This window comes from Drosophila ananassae, chromosome 2L (assembly GCF_017639315.1).
Source record: "Drosophila ananassae strain 14024-0371.13 chromosome 2L, ASM1763931v2, whole genome shotgun sequence".
Classification (NCBI taxonomy): Eukaryota; Metazoa; Arthropoda; class Insecta; order Diptera; family Drosophilidae; genus Drosophila; species Drosophila ananassae.
The window spans coordinates 15,686,099-15,707,930 of NC_057927.1; the positions used below are offsets into that span (position 1 = coordinate 15,686,099).

Below are 21,832 nucleotides of genomic sequence, written 5' to 3' on the forward strand. Positions count from 1 at the left end.
TATAGACCTGCCATGGGCATGGCAAACAAACCAGCGACAACAGCTCGGACAAAAATGTCATTTTAGACAGAACACAGAACACGAAACAACAAAAAGCTGGTGGAATAAAAAAAAATGCAAACAATGGCCGCCAAAAGGCAAAGCCAACAGCAGCAGCAGCAACAACGGCTATAACAACCCGCGATCAATTGCGCGAGATAAGTGCCACCACCACCACCACCACTCTGCCACCAAGGGGCAGCCAACCCAAGCGGCAGACAACCACCCTCTCACCCCCGGGCGTCCTTGCATTGCTGACATAGTTCGGATTGACATTTTTCTTCCAGCACTCTTCCTGGAAAGGGTGGTTCGACAGACTGACTGGATTTGTCCTGGAAATGGTAGATACTTTCAACTCAATAGGGTTCTCTGACATGATATCCTTACTGGTATAGAAAGGCTCTAATGGAACTGGCATATCCCCTTAAATCGGTAGAGTATCTAGTTCCAACAAGCCCTGTCATCAAAATCACTGAATATTTGCTTTTTGAGCCAGCACGTATCTGAAAGATACACATGTTTGACTTTTTCCAACATTAGGCTTCCATGTTATGGCCATTTTTATGTGTCCGTTGTCGTGTCATGTATTTGACGCTGTTATTAAAACAAATGCCAAAAGCTCACCCCCTATAAGGTGGTAAGGTAATTCCTTTTTTTTTCACCCAAAAGACTGTCTAATTATGCGAATGTCAATCTTTGTCGGCATTTTAAGGTCTCGCAGATTCGCAATTTCCGATGCCCTGGCTGTGATTTCCTCCGCGAATGCCACATTGCCACAAGAGACCAAACAAAATATGATTTATGAAGCGATGCAGCTAACGGATACTGGATTCTGGAGACTGAACACTATGGAGCCAGTTCGGTTTCGGTTGCGAGTTAAGAGTTAAGAGCCAGGGCCGGAATGGTCAAGCGGTATCTGAAACAGTTAATCGGCAGCAAAATTAATAAATCCGTTGAGTTTAATAGAGTTCAAAAAGCGAGCTGGGCCGAAAGGGCGAGACGAGGCCGAGGAGAACGACGCACAACACAAAGCGAAAGGCAGGCAGGCGGACAAGCGGACACGCGGACACGCGGACAGATGGACAAACGGACAAGACCCCGATACGCAGTCTCTGTCTGTGGATTCGGCTGGATCTCGGACTGGACTGGAGAGCTTTAGCTGGGGAGCTGCCTTTGGGGTCAACGCCGCCGAGATGTTCCCAGAAAGATCAGCAAATGAAGATCTCAATGGGCAGCAGGCTGAGCCAGGCCAGGCAGCCCGGCTGGCTGCTCCTCGTCTAGGCCATGCGCTCAAATAAATTCAATCTAAATTGTAAGTTTGTTTAGCTGGAGGAGCAGAGGGCAGAGCCCGTATCTGGGGAGGATGGGACGTGGCTAGAGCTGGCAGTGCAATAACAATAATAATAATAATGCAGCGAAAAGAAAGAGAGATGTTGGCCTGTTTGGAGCAAAACCAACCGAAATTAATCGACCGGACAGACTCGACTCGGAACTCGGATCCTGGGAGTTGCGACGTGAAGCCTGAGACCAAGACTGGCCCAGCCAAGCGCCTCAAAACAACGCCAACTTTGGCCATTTTCGGGGCGCAAATAAGATTGATCTTTTGTAACTTCCATGCTGCTTTCCGAACGCCCTTCTCCAGCATCCAGCAGCGGTAATTTGTTATCGCGATGATTTATGAACCATTGGAGACTCTGGCTCTAGCAGTTTAGTGGGTGTTTACACAAGCCACAGCTCCGCAGGACGAGAGAGAGTGAAAGGGGGAGGCGGGCTCCATTCTAATACCCCAGACCGCCCCGAGGCTAATCCAAACACTAGATGGCGCTGCCTGCTTCTTGATGGATTTCTTTCTTGAAAATAATAGCAAACAGGGCACTTTGAAGGAAAGTAGCTCAACTTTTAAATGACCTACAATTTAGAAAAGTAATAACTATCATTTATATATTATAACTACATATAAAAAAGTATAAATAATGATGTGTTAGAGTAGTACCATCAAGAAAATGTCATAAAAACTTACAAAGTTCTAACAAACTTCATTGAAGATTCTCCTACAAGTTTAAATATTCAGCATCCATGTATCAAAATACAATACTCCCAAGAGCTTCAGCTGGTACTGGGTAAAATGCGAAACCCCCTATTCAATTCAAAGCAAAAAGTCTGAAGAATCCAGTCCGAGAACCCCAGAGAGTGCGATTGTGAATCGCCTGGCACGTTTCCGCATTTTGTTGGCTGGATTGCGAAGCCAAAACATTTTTATCCAGTCCAGTCTCCCGCCAGTCCTCCCTCCATCCTGATCAATGGCAGCAGCCGCGGGGCCACAAAATGATATTGTAGCTCTATATTATGGAAGTATTTAAGGTTCTAAACGATCCAATCGCTGGCTCTGCTAGCACTGAGAGAAGGATCTGTGACAGGCCTCCCGCCAGATATCCTTCAACAGCAGTCCCGTTTCTTGCGGTGCACCTTAAGCTGTGATGTCTAAATAGCCAGGAGAGGCCAGAAAACGTTTTTATTTATGCGCCAAGTGAGCTAATACCAATTCGCTTAGACCAGGCGTGGGCGATAATTGAGAATTTATTCGATGCTTTCTGGGGCGACGTTTATTGGACCCAGGTCCCCTGTTTCCTGTTTCGGTCGGTGGAGCGACGGATCGCCAGAGCCAGTCCCCGGCCACCTGTCGCGCCTGCTCCGCACCCATTAATCAGGCCCAAAAAAAAAATACGTATTCAATAAACTGCTCTTAATGATAAGCCCCGGTCCCGTAATCTTTTTAAGGAGGCCCCGAATTGTCAACAAAATTGCCGCTGATGGAAAACACCAGCAGCCGAAGCACTGGCCCTAATGGCTCCAAATAACAATGATTAAGACGCCAAAGGACTCCGAGATCCCCATCCATCCCATTCTTCCACCGAGTCCAGGGGTGTGAGTCAAGCTCCGCCGGCGGCAGATCGTCGCGGTTGCGTTGCGCGAAACTCGAGATCGTATCGGGAATATTTCGCATCGCATCGCCGAGATCCCCGATCCCCAGGTCCCCAGGTCCCCAGATCCCCCGATCATGGAGAAGACAGAAACCTGTTGACATTGATATTGGCAGGGCTGGGGTAATGGTATTGATATTGTTATTCCTATTGCTTCTCCCCTTCTGAATGCATATGAAGATTCCCCCATACATATATGTATGTATCTCAGCTGCGTAGTGCTTACTCCCGTGGCAGGGGGATCGTATAGGCCCCAGGATTATCCCTCAAAAGGCCGTGCCTCTGCTTTCTTGGCGCCTGCGACCGAGGCCGTGGCACACGTCTATCATAAGCCAGGGGCAAGCACCTCAGCGTGCCGCAACTCGACTCCACCTGACAGTGGCGAGGTTGTCACGTTGCGAGGGAGTATCTCTCTGGCTCTGTCTCTGGCTCTGGCTCCCCGGCTTGGTAACCCGATGACTGGTGCATTCTTTTACGGCTAATTTAACCGATTAGCAAGTTGTCCCCGTGAATTGAATTTTGAGTTGCAGGTTGGAGGTTTGCGGTCTGGCTGTCAGCCACTGCATGGTTTCGGTTCGATTCGGTTTAGTTTTCTCTGCCCGGCCCGGCTTGCTTTGGTGCCAAGTAACTGATATATATAGTGACGCCCACACACGTTGCAAGGACTTGTGAGTGGTGGGTGGAGGAGAGCTGAACACTCCACACTTTGGAGCAGGGTTAAATGCAAAATAGCTGACAAATGGCAAATTGCATACGATTCCAAAATGGACGAAGGGCGAATCTGGCAGGGAGTGGGTGGTTTTGGAGGGCTCAGGTGGTTGGTTGCCTTGATGATGGCCATTAAACGGCGATTTGAATGGCCCTAATCATGGGGTCTGCCGGTCAGCGACTGTCACGCCTTTTTGGCGCCCCGAATCGGTCAGAAGAAAACCGTTTAAGCCAGCCAGAAGAAAAAAAATATATATCCAAATGACTGCAATTTTTCAACGCTTAAAAATCACATTAATTAGCGTTCATGTTTTGTGCACTTCAAATTGCAAGCCAGCCGCTCAAAGAAGCAAAAAAAAAAAAACACAGCAGCACATATGAATTATAAATTATGAATTTATTCTCACTCCAATTATCAACAAAGTTAAGCATACGCCTAGTTGCACTTTCAGCAATAAATAATTGCGCCGAGAAACAGAGAAAAACTTATATTTAAACACAACTTAAAATGCAAATTTTATCATGCAAGCAGGGGCGTACTGGGACCTCCAATTCTCCCCCTCCTCGGCCAGTCTCATTACTGCTGAAAGCCAAAAGAAATAAGTATTTTCTTGGCCGCTTAATTGCCGTTTTAGCCAAAGAAAGAGTCAGTCAAAAGAAATGGTTTTGCATTCGTAATTGCCGAGAAAATGATATCAAGATAAGCTCAGTTGCTTATGGTTTGGTTCGATTTCTACAATTCGAACTTATATATACTTATATATATATATACTGTACTGTAAAGAAGTGAAAGATTCTAATCAAATAAAGACTGAAAGGCACCCTACCTTCTACAATTAGTCAGAACAGAACCCCTTGAAGTCGCTTAATGTTTCGATTATCAGACTAACCCTTCCTGGAGCCCCTTCCCAGAGCATTCTATTCAAATGATAGTGCCGCGCCGGGGGCATCGGACCTAGCTAGGCGCTAAGCCAGATCTTATCGCAATGCAAATTTTAAAAGCATAATTCAGCTAATCATAAGAGGCCATGTCGAAATTTAACAAGCACCGAATGAAAGCCAAAGGCGCTCAGAAGAGCCTCAGACCCTTTGGGCTTCAGCGGCTCTGCAGACAGCAGACGGTATGCGTGCCGGGTTATGCTAATGCCGATCTGGGCTCTCACTCGCCGGCAGCCCCCCTTGGCAGTCCCTGCCCCAGCGCCCATGAGAATTGCGAAATACACTCGACTCACACTCGAGACCTGAGACCGAAATGCAATGCGCCAAAGAAATTAATTTAAAAAGCGCTGCAATAAGAGCAAACAAAAAAAAGAAATTAAATAAAATGTGCAATAATCACAAGCCCCCTCGGGCCCTCTCACCATCTCTCAGCCTGTCTGCTGGCCGTTCCCTGCTCCGCACAATTCATAAATCATTTTGAAAATTATGACTTTATTTTTAAACATTTTCTCTCCCGGCCCGTTCTTCTGTTTTTATTTGCGCATTTTTATAAAAAAATTATTCGCAGACCTCGCCGTGTGTTAGCCTCGATAAGGTGTGTCCCAAAACTTCAGGTGGGTCTTCAGGTGCTGCTCTTGGAACAAAAAAAAAAAAGTAAAAAGAAAAACACATTATTTAGTACATTTTTTTATGACTTTTTAATTGTCTTGCAGAGTGGCTAGAAGAGAGCTCTATCGGGGAGTCAAGTTCACTCGTTAAAAATGCAAATGCAAAACTCGTGTTCGCTCAAAATGGAAATTGTACTAAATGCATTTTTATGCTTTTGAAAGAGGGGCTGGAAGGACATTTTCTGAAACTGGAGAACTGTCCCGAAACAACCCCAGCCCCGGGCATTTTAATAACCATCCCCCACGTCCAGCCCAATCAATAAAGACATTAACTAAAATATTACCAAAACTAACACGCAATTTTCCAATTGCTATAAAAACACTTTATTTCTGTTTACCAGTAATCATAAACAAATTATATTAATTAAAGTGAATTATTATTTGCGCAAACTAGCCCAAATAGAATAAACTCCAGACCCTTTCGAGAAATTACAGAAACCTGACAAATATTCGACAGCCGACCTTTCTCTATGATTTATGATTCTGAAGCAATAAAAAATACTTTTGGGGAATATTTTATGTGGGTGGAAGAATAATGTGATGTAGACTGATATAAAATGGATCTACAATTTGATTCAGGTTTTCGGCATAGGGATCCGATGCAAATTGAACAAGAAATAAACATCGGTAGGGACTATCTAACACTTCTTTGCAAGGGACTTTATCACAAAAATGAAACAAAAAATTTCAAAAATATTTTGTTTCCAGATTTTAATGCAGATTGACGGAGAATCGATATACAAATCGTTCAAGGTATTCTGATCAAGAATCGGGTGAAAATGGGCAAAGATATGACCTTCCATGGGGCTCACAATGACCTTTCATGAGTTTCTCGAAATTTTCGAGGGCGACCCCCAGAAAATTTATCAAAAAATTTAAAAAATATTTTGTTTCCAGATTTGGATGCAGATTGAGGGAGAATCGGTATAAAAATCGATCAAGGCATTCCGATCAATAATCGGATGAAAATTGGGAAAGATATGGCCTTCAGAGGGGCTCACAATGACCTTTCATGGGTTTCTCGAAATTTTGTAGGGGGACCCCAGGAAATTTGACAAAAAATTTCAAAGATATTTTGTCCCCAGATTTTGATGCAGATCGACGGGGAATCGATATACAAATAGTTCAAGGTATTCCGATCAAGAATCGGGTGAAAATTGACTAAGATGTGAAAATTTTAATGGGGGAAATGTGAAAATTTTAAAAATTTTAACCACCAGAGAATTTATCTGAAAATTTTAAAAATTTTCTGCCTCCAACGATATGGCTATGTTTCACAATATCCTTCCATGTTTCACAGTTTTAAAGGAGGACCTCCAGAAAAGTTGAGAAAAAATCTAAAAAAAAAAATGTAGTCCCTAGACTTAGAAAATCCTTTAGAAATGACCCCAATAATAGAAAAAATGGATAGAAAATGCATTTTTGCGCTCTATATTGTATTTGATTTTAAATATTTGTTCAGACCTAGTAAACACTTTCGGGATGGGAGGGTTCCCCTTGGGGTTCTCCAGGTAACACGGGCAATTTGCGCTGCATTAACCAGCCGGAGGAAGTCTGCCAGTCGCTGTCGCATTTCTTATCTAGATTTCGAGCTTTCAGCCGCCCCCCTGAAATCCAGCCACCCACGACCCCCGCTCCCCGTGCGGCGTTGTTAAGTGTGTTTACACTCAAATCACATTTGTGGGGGGGAATTGTGCAAATTAGAATAATTAATAGCTGGTGAGCGACGGGGCTGTAGTTGCTGTTGTGCGAATGCAATTGTTACCTTTGTTCCATTCTTCGGCGGTGTCTGCACTTTGCGAGGCGTTGAAGTTGAATTGCTTCCCTCCATTTCACTCAAGCCACGCTCAAAGAGCAGAAAGAGTGAGTTTCGACTCAGTTTCCAGTGGCCGGAACGAAATGGGAAACGGAACCCGCCATGTTGTTGCCGGTAATGGGACTCTCTCGCTCTCTCTCTCTTGGAGCACCTTGGGGGGCGGAGCCTAATTCGTTCCCTTTGCGCCATGTAATGTTTAACTTTTGTTTTTTTTTTTACCAAAAAAAAGGCAAACCAACAATTTTTTGTTACTGCCTAATTACCCGACAATTAAGCGACTGCCTCAGTTCTTTATAATTCAGACACAATTAGTTAATAATTAAAGTTGACAATTGTCGCACACATTTGTTAATCTTCATAATCGACGCCCGCCGCGTTTCTTACTTTATTATTGGTTATTTTTATTTTTTAGGCCTAAGTACACGTCACAACATTAAATAACATTTTTAAAGTTCAAGAAAAGTTTTAACTTCCATGAGAGAGAGACACACGCAACAAGAAGGTTTAAAAGTGAATGTCCTGATTATTGATTTGTAAAGGGATATTATTTAGAATAAATAGACTTTACCAGGAAATCAGACTACATTTATACATTATCTTCAAGCCTTTTTATTGATTAATTGTGGGATATTTCACTACACTTTTTTATTAACTTTCCCATGGAAGCAGACTTGTATCTTTCCATTCACCTGGGCAGTTCTCAAGCCTTTCCTTATCTCACCTGGCAGTTCCATGATGCAATCCTTAATCCAATTTGACTTTGAGCGAATTTTATGAGGTTCTTTTCTATTTTTCCTGTTCATATGGCCTGTTGGCTGGTCTAATTTGCATTTTGCATTACATCAACAGTGCCCAGAAGAACCAGCCGTAAGGAAGGGAATTGTTTATACGACATTCGCGTGTTCGGCCCGCTAAAGTATTCCACTTCCATTATTTTTTGTTTGCCAAAAAGAAGCCGCCAAAGTCAAGCAGGGCAAAAAATAAAAAATAAATAAAAATCCAAAACCCATACTCACAAACTGATCCGAGTATGTATGATGGATTACTGCAATAATTAATTGCAATTAGCCGACGCCCGACTGGCAACCACTACCATCACGCCAAAAGTCGTCTTAATTGGCCAAAGTCGGTGGAGCCATTTAGGCCTTCGAAACTGGGCTAGACGGGCGAAGCTGCAGTTTATTGGTAATTTAAATGTTAAGTTATAATTTGCATTGGAGCAGAATAATTCATATTGTACATAAAATTATAATTCACAGTTTAAGTGAGTTTATAATAAAAATTTTATCATTTTTGAAGAAAATTACTTGTTTTGGGAGGGACTTAAAATAATACATGAGACTTTGGGGTTTATAGAAAATAGGAGCTTAAAGCCAGAGTATTCCAAAATTCGTACTGCCATAACCCTGTTTTAATCCGGTTTTCTGGCTTATTTAAGCCCCAGTCAGTCAAAATAAATCGGCGGGAAAGAGCCAGCCGGACGAGACAGACCAATCGGGCCAAGAGGAGGACAGGACAGGGTAAGATTAGAGCAAGTATCGCTAATGAAAACTGGGCATGAACATGTTACCACCAACTCATTTGAATTAGTTATGTAAATAACATAATTATTAATTAAACGGCAGCCGCCATAATACTAATGTTTATTAATTGGCTTTGGTTTTAAGCCAAGTCTGGCGCCAGCAGCCGGATACAATAGATAACACTAATAACTCCGAGGGAAATTAGCGGATTTAATGAACTGAATTTGATTGACAGGACAGCTGACTTGAAGCCCTGGCAGTCAGGCGGCGGAAACCACAAACGCTGTCGTCCAGATCGTCCTATTCGAAGCCCCCTTCACAGGGACCTCAATTTCGTTCGAAGATAATTACACAGAAAATTCGGCTTCAAGCCAATCATAATTTTCAATTTTTTATTTCGGCTTCCTTGCCTTTTCCCAAAAACAAAAAATTGGTCAGAACGAACCTAATCCCCTACATAGAAAGAGGCAGCATGTGGCAGAGACCCTTTATAAAGACAAAAAATATAATGAAACTTGTACTGCCCACTTTGGTGAACGGCCGGCCCTCCGGTTCCCCCACTCCCGTCGAACTCTAGTTATATAACTCTCTTGCCTGTAATTTTCTTGTTGAGAGATTTTCTATGTGAAGGTTGCGGCTCTATCAAAGCACAAATACACACCAAAACCGACAACCTTACAATGGCAAAAATAATTTGCAGTTATGTGTTTATAAAGCGCTGGCATTGAGCTGGCCAAAGGGGGGTTGTGGAGTGCTGGATTGGTGTTGCACTTAGCTTTTGACAATCACTGACAGCGGAACTGACAGCGAACAAAAGTTGCAGGAGCCGCAATCGCAGGAACTCCTTGAGTGGGCCGAGTTCGCGGGTTGAGTCGCGCTATTTTGCACACTAAAAGGTGCTAATTGAACTGAAATCGATTGATTATTCATTCGCTATATGGAGAGTGAGTGTATGTGTTGGACGGGGGGGAGGCAGGCCGATGGCAGGCCGGATCGGGGGGGCTGGTCCGTGGGGCACGCCTTCGCTGACCGACTCTGCGCCATTAAATCGCGACTGTCACTTTAGACCAACTTGATGACACGCACACGGGACCCGGGTCCCAGTCCTTTGCAGACATATCGATAACTGACTGACAGGGACAGGGCGGGAGGTAGTGGTAGAGGGGTAAGGGACAGGAGGCCGAAGGAGGCAGCCCGCAGAGGCGCATAAATTGTCTGGAGCGCGCCGCAGCGAGTGACGTCAGGTCGGTCAGTCAGCAGTTGCAGTAGGTGCAAGGATTGCGTGCAAAAATGCACTTCTGTCTCCAATCCCCCCCCGCCTGGGCAGTTCGTCCCATCAAAATGCAAATAAAGCATTTCAAATGTCCGCAGATACGAAGAGTGCCAGATGAGGAGTCCAGGCAGGAGCCAGGAGCTAAAAGGGTAACCAGGGCCCCATGGGAAAAATATTTTGTTTCTTCATCTTAATCCATTACACGAACCTGAAACATACGAGATTGCGACAATCTAAGTCACAGGGCCTTTAACCCACTATGGCATTTCTTTTGGAAACATTCTTTTATTATCAGTCTTAAGAACTCATTTTAAAGGTTCCTATAAGGAAATTCTTGGGCACATGGGTTCTTCAACTTCATCTTCATATAGTACATCTTTTTAAAGAATACTTTATCAATTTCAGTTCAATTCCATACACTAACTTCACCCACCATAGCTTTCTTTTTGAGAAAGTCCTTTTGTATTAACAGTCTTAAGAACTCTCTTGAAGGATTACTATAAGGATACTCCTTGAAACATAATTTCTTCATTTCCAAACAATATTTTATTTAATAATACTCCATATATTTTAGTTTAATCCATTACACAAACTTCAAAAATAATGTATTACGACAATCTAAGGCGCAGGGCCTTCAGACCCACTATATCTTTCTTTCTGACAAAATCCTTATATAATATCCGTCTTTAAAAACTCCTTATAACGGTTCATGTATTACTATTCTCGGACCAAATTGTTTCTTGAAAAAAAACATCAATTTAGTATCAATTTTGTTTTGTTTTTCACTTTTTACAACGAGTGATTTCTCCCGATCCTTCAGGGTTATTTCTGCCGCAAATTATAACGAAACTTGGGGCAGCCCGGGCAGCCTCTTCGAACAGCATCCGCAAAAACAAAGCTTAAGTTTACCATTAAATTCCCATTTAGGCTGTCAATCATTTGCGCTAATTTTTCTTGGCGGCTTCAATCCAAGAGGAGCGACCTCATTCCTGCCGCTCACTACTCCTCGATCCTCCTCCCCCTGTCGATCGTTTCCAATGAAGATTAATTTTGCTCTGCCGGAGTCCGGAGTTAAGGGGAATTTTGGCATCAGCTCTGTGTGTTTCCTTAACTTTATGCGAAAACTATGGCAACGGTTTCGATGACAATGACGATATTGGGATCGCAGCCCTCCATCCCATATCCCCATCACACTTGATGTGGCCAGAAGATTAGCTCAATTTGCATGAAACGTTTTACACTTGTTTCCTTATAGAGATCCCCCATGTACGCTGGACATGGCTTGAGGTCAGCTGGCGGACAACGGACAGTAAACAACGGACAGCGGACAGCGGACATAGGGCCTGGATGTCGATCGTAATCTGAGCCGACGCGCCGTGATGAGCTTGCAAATTCCCCTTGGGGCTTTTGTTTCGGGGTAATTTGTTAACAAGGCTGAAAGGAAAGGGTCAGAACTTCGATCTAGAGCGAGATACTGCACTTGATAATAAATTATATGCGAAAGTTTGAATAGTTGGGGGGTCATTGTTTATTATATGTGTTTTTATGAGGCAGATATTCAACTCCAAACTGTGTTTATAGTTGAATATCTAATCTTTTAAGCTAAAATAAGAAGGTAACTACCACATCCCAGTACCAGGTTCTAGTACAGAACAACATCCCCATTTTGCTGCCAAAGAATCTGAAAAAGATATATAACTCATATCTGAAGAAAGACTCTATAGAACGCCATTTTCAGGCCGACAGACTATCAAAGACGACCGAGATACCAATAATTGCTTCCTAACCAAAACAGAGGCTTGCCACAGAAAGGGGCACGGCCAGGGGCAGGAGCTGCGGGGACCAATCAACAATGGAAAGAATCGAAGCCGCACCATCAGACGTCGAAGCATCAATCAAATCAATTATTATCGACAATGGAGAGTTCGTGGAAATTATCTCGGAGTCTCTCGGGGATGGGAGTCTGGTCGGAATATGCAGTTGGGATCGGAGTTTGACGGAGCCGCGTCTCCACCGTTGGCAGCCATTAATAAGCAGCTTTGGCGGCGCATTTGTTATTTGATTGGTAAATTGAGATGCCAAAGCACAGATAATGTCCCGATCCCGGCCTTTTCCTTTTCCCGCCCCCCTTCCCCAGATCAGGCCTTCCTGCTCCCAGACTCCCAGACGAATGTAAATGGCTCCAGTAGGTAGCCAAGATGGCCGCCGCAACGCCAGAAGCGGCACGAACAGCTCGGTTTGGGCCAAAAGCCAGACGGCTAACAATGCCAAATTACAGGGGAAACATCTGCCATCGATCGAGAGAGGCCCCCCAGGCTTCGGTCTTCAGATGCAATTCGTAGACAGGAATTTAAAACATAAGGCTTTTCAAAAAGTAGAAATATTAGACATTTGTAGCAAACAAGTTTTGACATAAACGCATTTAAGGTGGAAGGATAATAAAGTACTTTTTAACTTTACTAAAATTTAAATTTTGGAGCTTAGGCTAGTAAGAGTGCTCTCTAGGGCACTAGGCTCTCTAGGAGTAAAGGCCGGATCAAGAATAAACTCAGAAATGTTCATAAGGATAATAATGATAAACAACCACCTTTATTTTTAAGTTTTTCCTGATATGTTACATCAGATTTTTGAATAAAATAGTGCACTTTTTTTTATAAAACCAATTTTTTTATGCCGTATATGTATATTTTACCCTATATTTGGCCAATATTGTATTATTACACTCGACCGATGCTTCAACCCAATCCTTAGCCAGTGGTAGCCCCAATCTTTGGCCGACTATTTTATATACTCCGATTCTGGGCCGATTCTTTTAAATCGGCTTCCAGTCTTTGCTCATTCATCCACCGATGCTCATTTTTGCAGGGGATGAATGAGATGAAGAATTGACGATCTTTGTCCAGGATCTATACAAAGCCTTAATATATTTAGTAGACTTTTAAGTAAGGAGTAGTACTTGATATATACATTTATAATCTATTTAAGACAAATAAAATAGCATGTATTTCCTGTCCTTGAATACCCCGAGTAATAACGCAATGTACTCTACAGATTCCTTACCTCTCAGGTGATTTTGGACTTGGTACTACCTTCGTATGCATTGAATAATTTAGTAATAAAAGCCTGCGTTAGATTAAACTAGATGACATAGTACATCGAATGTTACTATGGGGGGGGGATAACCCCTTTCCCCAAATAAACTTGAAGAACTGTGGAAATGTCGCGGCAAATCCAAACAAACAATTCATCAAAAGTTGCGACAATTAAGCAATGAAATGAAATTCAAATGAAAAAACTCACAAGCGCCAGTCGCTGGAAAAGGGGCGGTGCCTGGATGGTGGGTAGGGGGCGGCTGGTGGCCCGGGCTGGAGAGGGGGAGGTGAGTTGGGGAAGAACGATTAGGGAAGAAAGAAGCCGCCGACGCTTGATGAGTTTCGCCGCTGCAACTGCGGAAAGATAAATTGCCCCGCTGATGTAGGCAAATGCACAGAGATCTCTCAGATCGCTCAGATCCCTGAGATCGTGTCGGCGGCATAAATCATTGTGATTGACAGCTGCTGACCATGATAGTGGTTGGAACTGGAGGTACATATGTATACACACCATATTGTGGCTGCACTACTCCGGCTATCTGCCGTTTGCTGCCCGCAACTAAACTCATTTAAATTCCATTTCAATTGGCCGAAAAAATAAGCGATAATAAAGCGAAAACATTTCACGCGCTAATTACAGGGTGCTCTGGACAGTGGACACAGATCAATCATATGGGTATATGTATATCTCTGGCGTAATTGAAACAAATGCCCAGCTGTGTGGAGGAATTATTTCATCAGGAACTATGGGAGGGAGTACTCCAGGGTCAAGAAGCTTGATCGACGATAGAGTTCCTTGTAATTGAAATGAAATTACAATTTAAAAGTAGTTCTTTTCCCTCTTGCCGAGGCAAACTTTTAATTTGTATTTCTTCCCTACATAAGGGATAAATTCTATTATATATTTTATGGAACTAGGCCCTATACACCCCCCAAAGAATGGTCGAAAGTTTCAAACTTCAGGAGCAATTGGAAAGTTGCGGAAACACGCACACTCGCTCGAGTCCGGGTGAGTAAATTGTGAATAATTTCATGTTGTCTCATCAATATAAATAAAATATTTATTAACAATTTGTTAAGAGCTATAAATCGCACTCAGCGGCAGCTTTCGACCGATCCAAAAACCAGAGGGATGTCACGGAAACCAGAGGGGATGGCGCTCCCCCAGAGTTAGGGTCGAGGCTGGAGCGTTTTCGCAAAGGCCTTCTCTCACCAGGATCGGGACACCGGGATACCAGGGGGTCGTCGGGGGGTCTAGAGGGGTCGTAGGAGGTATCATGGCTACGGTTGGGGACCTGTGCCGATCGGCGGGCGACCGCCCGTGGTGCGGGCGGCGACGGCGGCAGGCTGGGCATATTAATTGTACGCTTGTTCCACAAGCAGCGATCGCGTCCGGGTCGGGTCCAGTGCCAGAGATCGGCCAGGTAACCCCCGCCACTCCACTCGCTGTCGACTGTTGGGTGTCTGGCCAAATTGCTGCTATTTATGTTGGTAACTACCGTATAAACTTGGCAACAACAACAAGCCCACTTGCACACACAGCCGCAGAAGACATCGCTGGAACACGGCAAACGCTGAAATCAATATGTTCGCTAATAAATTGTCCCAGAATATTCATTAAATTAAAAGAGTAACAAAAGTGTTGTGCAAGCCTTAGGCTGCGAACAGGAGCGTATCAGGAAGACTAAGGGGTTTCTCTTAACTAATTAAATAATTTAAAAATATATATATGAAAATACACAATAATAGTGATAGTTGTTAGGTAGTGTCATGATATATTATCCTGAAAAATTATACCCAAAATCCCAGCAGTGTCTTAAGCTAATAACAAGTTTACTATTAAGTTATTTTATATATGACTTTTTGTGACATAAGATAAAATAATAATCCTTAATTTAAAATTGATTAAAATCCTATAAAACCCAATAAATAAATCCATCCCTTTCAACCCAGAGGGCGAAAATTTATTTTTAATTACGCAGCCCCAAAACATGGCACATGCAGCGGGCGACACATTCTGATGCCAATACTCAGACCGAGGCAGATGCCGATTCCCGAATCCAGATTCCCGACTGAAGCCTGGACGCGGCTGGAGATGGGAATGGGACAGTGACTGGGCCTGGGCCTAAGACTGGTAACAGGACGGGAACAGAAGACTGGCGCTTGGAATGCGTTGCTCCTGCTGGTGCTGTTGACTCCGCCGCGGCCAGGGCATTGCAAAATTATGACATGAACATGAACGAAGTCCACATAATGATGTTATACAATACGCCATCTTAGCGTAAACAAGGCGAAAAGCCGCACCAGAGTCCCTGGGACCTGAGACCTGGGCCTGGTAATCCCATCCACATCCACATCCCATCTCAGCCTTGTCGACGTTGGGGATTCTGGACATGTGTTGAGTATTTTTGGTTCTCATGCCCTTGACAACAGGGCGGGAGTAGCTATTCCTGGACATGTAAGGAGTTCCTATTTATAGGGATTTATTTATGCTTGGAAGAGTAAATGGGGTTTGTCCAAAATTGTCCTTAAATCTCTCTTTTGAAAGGGAAAGGTGGCTTATGTTTCCTAGTCTTTATTGAGAGCTCCGACTTGAAGGCAATGGCTGGAATGTAACCCACTTTCAACGGGGCTTTCCACTTTAATGACACAGAAACCGAAAGTCCCCAAGAGGAAAAGTTCGTGTGTGCGTGGGAGGGCCACAAATACATTTCCCGTAACACATAATGCCGGGTTCTTGGCTGCCATTACGCTAAATATAGCAATTACGAGCCAATTGCGATTCGCAAATGCCATTGAAACTGCATTCAACAAAGGGAGTTCCAGGGGGCGGAGGTTGGGGGCTCACACGCACATTTCCAGCTCCATGAATATGCATCTACACACGTCCGTGTGGGCCAGTGCATTAGGGTTTGAGGGTGTAGGTGTAATTGGCAACAACCAGTTACAGCCATATTCTGTCATTTGCCATTAGGTTCAGAATCAAAGCAACAGACTGAGGTCAAAAGCTTCTACCCCTGATGACCCTTTTGGAGCCAACTCACAATGACAATAGCAACCTTCACACAGAAAATCGTTCATTAAGAAAATTATGGAGATGCTTTAGGAAAACAGAAAATAGGGGGCAGGTCTTTTTGAATGTATGTTATGTTATGTGATGGGAGTGTTATTTAAACGGGTTATAAACGGGTATAAAAAGGTTAAAAGAAAACCTATTTGGAATTTGGTAAAGTATCTTTTTAGGGATAGTTCCCATGGATTCAAAAAATGTGGTAACTTTTTTGATGAGATGGCTTATAGCCTAAGTGTTTCTAGTTCAAGCTATTGATAGTATAAGAACTATTTCTATTACTAAGTATATGGGTAGATGTAAGTGAGATGTTGAGACACTTAAAGTTACTTTAGTTTCTATCCTAAGGATAGTACCCGGTACTTATGATACTTATATATAACTTTATTTAGTTATATTTATATTTTTATTTTAGTTAATATTTATTTATAGTTAAATATTGAAGTTACGTATCTGTATTACCCGATTTTTGAAACCAAAACTATATATATTTTAAAGGAAGCCTTAAAAGACAATTGCTATTTAACTTAAATAGGGTTTTGCTTTAATGTTCAAAGTCTTATTTAAATCCCCTTATCTGCGACAATTAATCTCTTATCAACTGGAGTCATTCATGGCATTATGTCCGTCTGGAAAATAGTGGATCCCCATAGCACAGCTCTCGGCCAGTCAGAGTTTCACTCAAATTGCCACTCAAATCTCAACCCGCAGACTGTTGAGTGAGGAGTGTGTCCAGTGGAAGTGGAAGTGGTAGTGAGCTGGCTGGGGCCACTGGAATCTGGAATATGGGTGGAGACACCTCTTGGCTCCCGCTCGCTGGCTCTTTCTCTCCACATGTTGGCATCTCGCTCTGGCCGATGCATTTGGCGGAGCGGTGGCAAGGAATCTGAGTCGCAGCAGGCGGTGGTTACAAAAACAACAAGGCGTCGCCCAGAGCAACAACAGCAACAAGGGCAATGTGAAAAAATCAACCACGAAAATTTATGAAATACAGAAGTGGAGGGAAAAACAAAAGCAAAACACAGAGCCCCAGCCAGAGCCAGAGCCAGAGCCAGAACCAGAGCTGAAAGCCAAGTTAAATGGCGACGACGACAATGTGGCGGCAGTGATTTGGTCAACAGAAGAGGCAGGAGGCGGCGGCGGTGGTGGCGATGGAGTATAGGCGGGGGCAGAAGGGAAGTACAAGAGTGGCAATGGCTGCGGGCACTCACAGGATAATAAATAATTGCCGACAACGGCAGGAGACTCGGCTCAACGCATTGGCAACATAATTTCTGCGGCCCGAACCTGTCAATGTACCTTCCCATCCAGGAATTGCACATGTTAAGCCCCCCGAGGGCTCTCGTCCTGGTCAAACTCATTCCCTACCCACCTGATCCGGTCAGTCATGTGCTGGAAACATGGAAAGTTAATCCCGAATAAGCAAACGGATGATGAGGCAACGCCCTCTGACACTGACAGGAGCCGGGGTTAGGTGACAGGGATGTGCAACAACAGCTGGCCAAATCCTGGGGCGGGATGGGAATTGCGGTTGCAAGGTCACCCGACTAGGTTCTAGCCTAGACTGCAGGCCACAAGACTGAAGACTGTAGACTTCAAACTGCAATCGCTCCGCTCCACTGCAGTTGCGTGATCTGGGTAATTATCCTTCTCAAAGCGATCTGTTCGATCGATCGATGGCTCGATTGATCTGCACAGGCAGCAGATCGTGACATTTGATGGACATTTGCCGCCGCTGCCGTTTGCCGTTTCCAGTTTTCAGTTTCCACACTATGCCATGCCGGGGCTGATTCTGGGACGGATGGGGTCCACTAATCAAATAGCCTGAGAGAGCGAGACTGCACTCCACAATCTGCTGCCTTCAATCAACTCATTAGAATCTCAATTCCACAACTGACATCGCTGCAAATTGGCATTGACGCTGCAATTGTGAAATCAGAAGCGTTTCAATGTTTAAATGAGACAATTTGCAGCCATTTAAATGAGTCAAAACTACTGCAGATAAAAAATAGTAGAACAAAAATGTATAATCCGCTTTTAAATCCTATTACTAGGAATCCTAAGCGTAGGCCCCGGCGAGATTCGAACTCACGATCTCCTGTTTACTAGACAGGCGCTTTAACCAACTAAGCCACGGCGCCCTGTTGTTTTAGACCATTTCGGAGGGGTTCTTAAGAAATTGGCCAACAGAACTGGCACTTTTCCAATCTATTTTCATCTGGCTAATGGAAAAACTAAATTCACAGCAACAGCAAGATAACAAAACAAACCGCAGTGTCAATGTTTTCACTTTAAAAATTGATTTTTTTAATCATATATTGATAAGGTAGCACGCAATATCAACCAATATATTATAGTTCCATATTGTGCATATCAATGGCAATATATTTAATCTTAATATATTAGCTTAGACTGCTATAGTACATATATATTTATATCATTATATTAAAAAATGTATAGTAGCTTTGAGATATGATGGAATAGATTAGGAATATGAAAGTTCTTGAGGTTTAATTGGAGCTATCTGTTTCTATTACTTTATTTTTAACAAAAACAGATATTTAATTTATAAATAACAATATACTCTTCCATATTTTCCATAGTTGTTTTTTTCATAGAAGTTGTGTATATCGAATACTTGCTTTACATCACATCTCATTTTAAAACAGTTCTCTAAATCATTCTTATCACACTTGAAACCAAATGAACTTTTATACAAATGTGTACTAAGCACAAACCCTCTTACACATAAGTACAGAAATCCATCAACCCAATTTATTTCTTGGTAATGCAATGAAAAGGTAATAAAAGGCGAGTGAATTTAGAATTAGCCATTCAACAGCTCAAGGATATGAGAAGAAATTACAGTGAGCAGTGCCTACAAGTTCCTGGCTTGGAAATAAAATCATTCCAAGATGCTTAGCTAGGAGCTCTTAAATATAAATTTGATTTTAGAATGGAGCTCCACTGCCCCGGCATGCTCGTGTTTATTTGCGAAGGGTAACAATTTGAAATTTGGCTCAAGCTGCAATTTGGCGGCGTGTTTTGCATATTATCAGCTAATTTCGCGGCCGAGATAAGCTCTGTTTTAGCCCAATTGCCTGGCCATGATGGTAATTTATGCCCCTCCACTGCCCCCATCCCTCCTCTCCGGATCAGAACCGTCCCGAGTGAGTGGCAACAATGAAATTGTTTGCCAGTTCTTTGTGCAACAAAAAAATATTTATGCAAATCCGTCTGCGCTTTGTTGCAACTCCATCCATATTTTATTACATTTTCAAATATAATTGCGGCTCGAGCTGAGCATGGACATGGCAGAGGTAGTGCCACGTCTTTGTGTCCACTTGGAGAAATAGTAGGTCCTTGTTTAATGAAATTTTCCTAATATCTATAAAGTATCTAAGTCATAATATAACAGTGGTTGAGGTAACATGTATCAAGATTAAATTGAAATTAGTACGGATTGTTTTCGGTGCATCACTGCCCTGGAATTCCACTTTGAGCAGCTTTTCGCTGGCTTTTCGATTTAATCTCGTTTAATTGCTGCGACTAAGTGCGGATGTGAGGGGCCACAGGGAGAGGGTTACAGTCAGCTGCCGGCAAATGAAATTGCATCAATGTCAAGCATGTGGAGCGGCTGGTGAGGCACAAAAAAACTGCAGGAACGAGCCCAGGAGCACGTCGAGGTGCCCCAATTGATGGCCTGCTGAACACCTTGCATGCCCCCTCACAGCCTGCCTCCCTGCCTGCGATTACTCTTCTGCTCCTGCCCAAAGATTTTCCGCATTAATATTGCAATTTTATGAAAACAAGAACTCCGAGGCAAGAGTCGCGTCTCCCTGTCGCCGCGCCAATTGCACCTGCTCATTTAGGACACACCGCGGTAGTGACAAGTCATGTTGAATATCCCTGAGCAGGGTCCTGCTCCTTTCCAAAGATATACTTTTATGAAGGATCTCTTACAGGCACCTCACTAAGGGAACTAGGGAATGCACTTTTTAAAACGAAAATACAACAATAAGTTTAATAATAATAATGGAATCTTAAATGAATCATAAATGAATTATCAATTTCTTTTTTTCTTGAAGGCCTCTCCTTGTTAGACCATTTTATTTATACAATATTTATAGTTTGAAAGAGTTTATTAATAAAAGAACTCTAGTTTAAAAAGTATATAATTTTCTTATATAGTCCTTAATGGTACAGACTAACTTTAAAAGGTCTTCCCGTTTAGGGTAATCATAGTTTTGGGTTCGACATGGGTTCATAGGGCTCTGGCTCTATACTCTCCCACCAGAGAGTGCTCCAGTGAATGGCCCAAAATTAATTACATTATTTTCGCATTAGGAAGCAGCCATGACACGAGCACTCATGAACATTTTACGTAATTGCCGTAATTATTGTATTAATTTTTTGCCAGACGTTTTCGCGGGATCTTGACAACTAGCGAGGATCTGAAAGGAGAAGGGGAGCGGCAAGTGCGATTAGCAACGTCAAGATACGCGCCAGTTACTTCGCTCGGGCCAAGACCCGGAGGAGATGGCCACAAGTTTCGGGTTGCAATTTCAAAAGCGATTATGCTAATTAACCTAGTAAGGAGTAAGGAGTTCCCCTCCTTTGAGAGTCGACCTGCAGGTCGCAATTTCATGCAATAAATGCCGCCAATGCGGTGAACATTTCGTAGCTGAAATGGAGGACGACACCCTCTGCTGTGGCAGGGAGCTGCTGCTCTTCATAAATTGTAGGTTTTGGACCCAAAATTTGCATGAAACAAAATATGGAGTACAATAAATATTTAAATTTTATTAGACCCCTCTCTCCCAGCGACCATGGACGATCCATCAACGAAAACAAAAAACAGAGCTGCAGTTGAAAAAACTGAAAGAAATAAAACTTAAAAGCGTTAAATTTACGAGGTCTGGCCAAAGTGGTAGACGTTTATGGGCAAACATGGCCGGAGCAACTGCGATTGGTCTTCTCTCGCCGGATTCTTGGCTGAAAAGATGGGGGGAGTGGGATGTGGCAGAAGGAGCTACCATTTCGCATGCGCGCGCATTTAAATTCACTTCCGTTTTTGCCGCAAATTATTGTTTATGTATGTGAGCCGAACGCTGTGAGTGGCTCTGGTCTGTGTTTGAGTGCTTTGTAGGCTGCCATAAATTCATAACTTTGTGGAAAATCATAAAAACAGAATTTATGGCTTAATTATATATGTACAGTGTACACTCCCTGGAATGGAATGGGAATGTTGAATGGGGTATAGGGTATGGGGGATGGGGGATGTAGAATGGCGAATGGGAGCAGGGAAGAGCCAAATCCGCAGTTGGCCTTAACTTGGGCATTTCTTTTTCTTCATTTCACGCCAATGATTAAGTGTCGCAGGGCGAGGCAGGTGAAGTAGGGGGAGGCAGGTGCCGCAGGGAGAGGCAAGTGAGGCAAACTTTTCGCTTGCATTTATGCTTAAATGCACTGCAATTGTTCTTAAAACGCTGCCAGGCTGCACGCGATGATGGAAAACTTCAACGATTTTCATTTTATTCTGGCCCGGTCAGACGTTGTTGGCCGTTTCTTGTTCGGCTGCTGCTCATAACTTGCAATTACGTGCTGCATTTTCTTTTGTTACCTCGGCGAAGGCCTTATTGATTTTTGTGCTGTGATGCGGGGCTTTTGGTATAAAATTGGGTTAAGCTGTTTTGCATCTGCAGCTAGTCTGCACGCGCCTC

General features: G+C 43.2%; 1 long non-coding RNA gene and 1 other non-coding gene across 4 annotated transcripts; one reads left to right on the plus strand and one right to left on the minus strand.

Annotated features, from left to right (window-relative positions):
- LOC26513780 lies at positions 1-1,355 on the plus strand. 3 transcript variants are annotated; one of them, XR_001409062.3, is made up of 3 exons: positions 40-380; positions 435-681; positions 752-1,355. It is a non-coding gene; the product is annotated as an uncharacterized LOC26513780 (long non-coding RNA). The 3 variants fall into 3 exon arrangements; XR_004309771.2 differs by having other exon boundaries at positions 439-681; XR_001409061.3 differs by having other exon boundaries at positions 1-681.
- Positions 1,356-18,176: 16,821 nt separating this feature from the next.
- On the minus strand, positions 18,177-18,250 carry Trnat-agu. The gene has a single exon. It is a non-coding gene; the product is annotated as a tRNA-Thr (tRNA).
- Between the last annotated feature and the right edge of the window lie 3,582 nt (positions 18,251-21,832).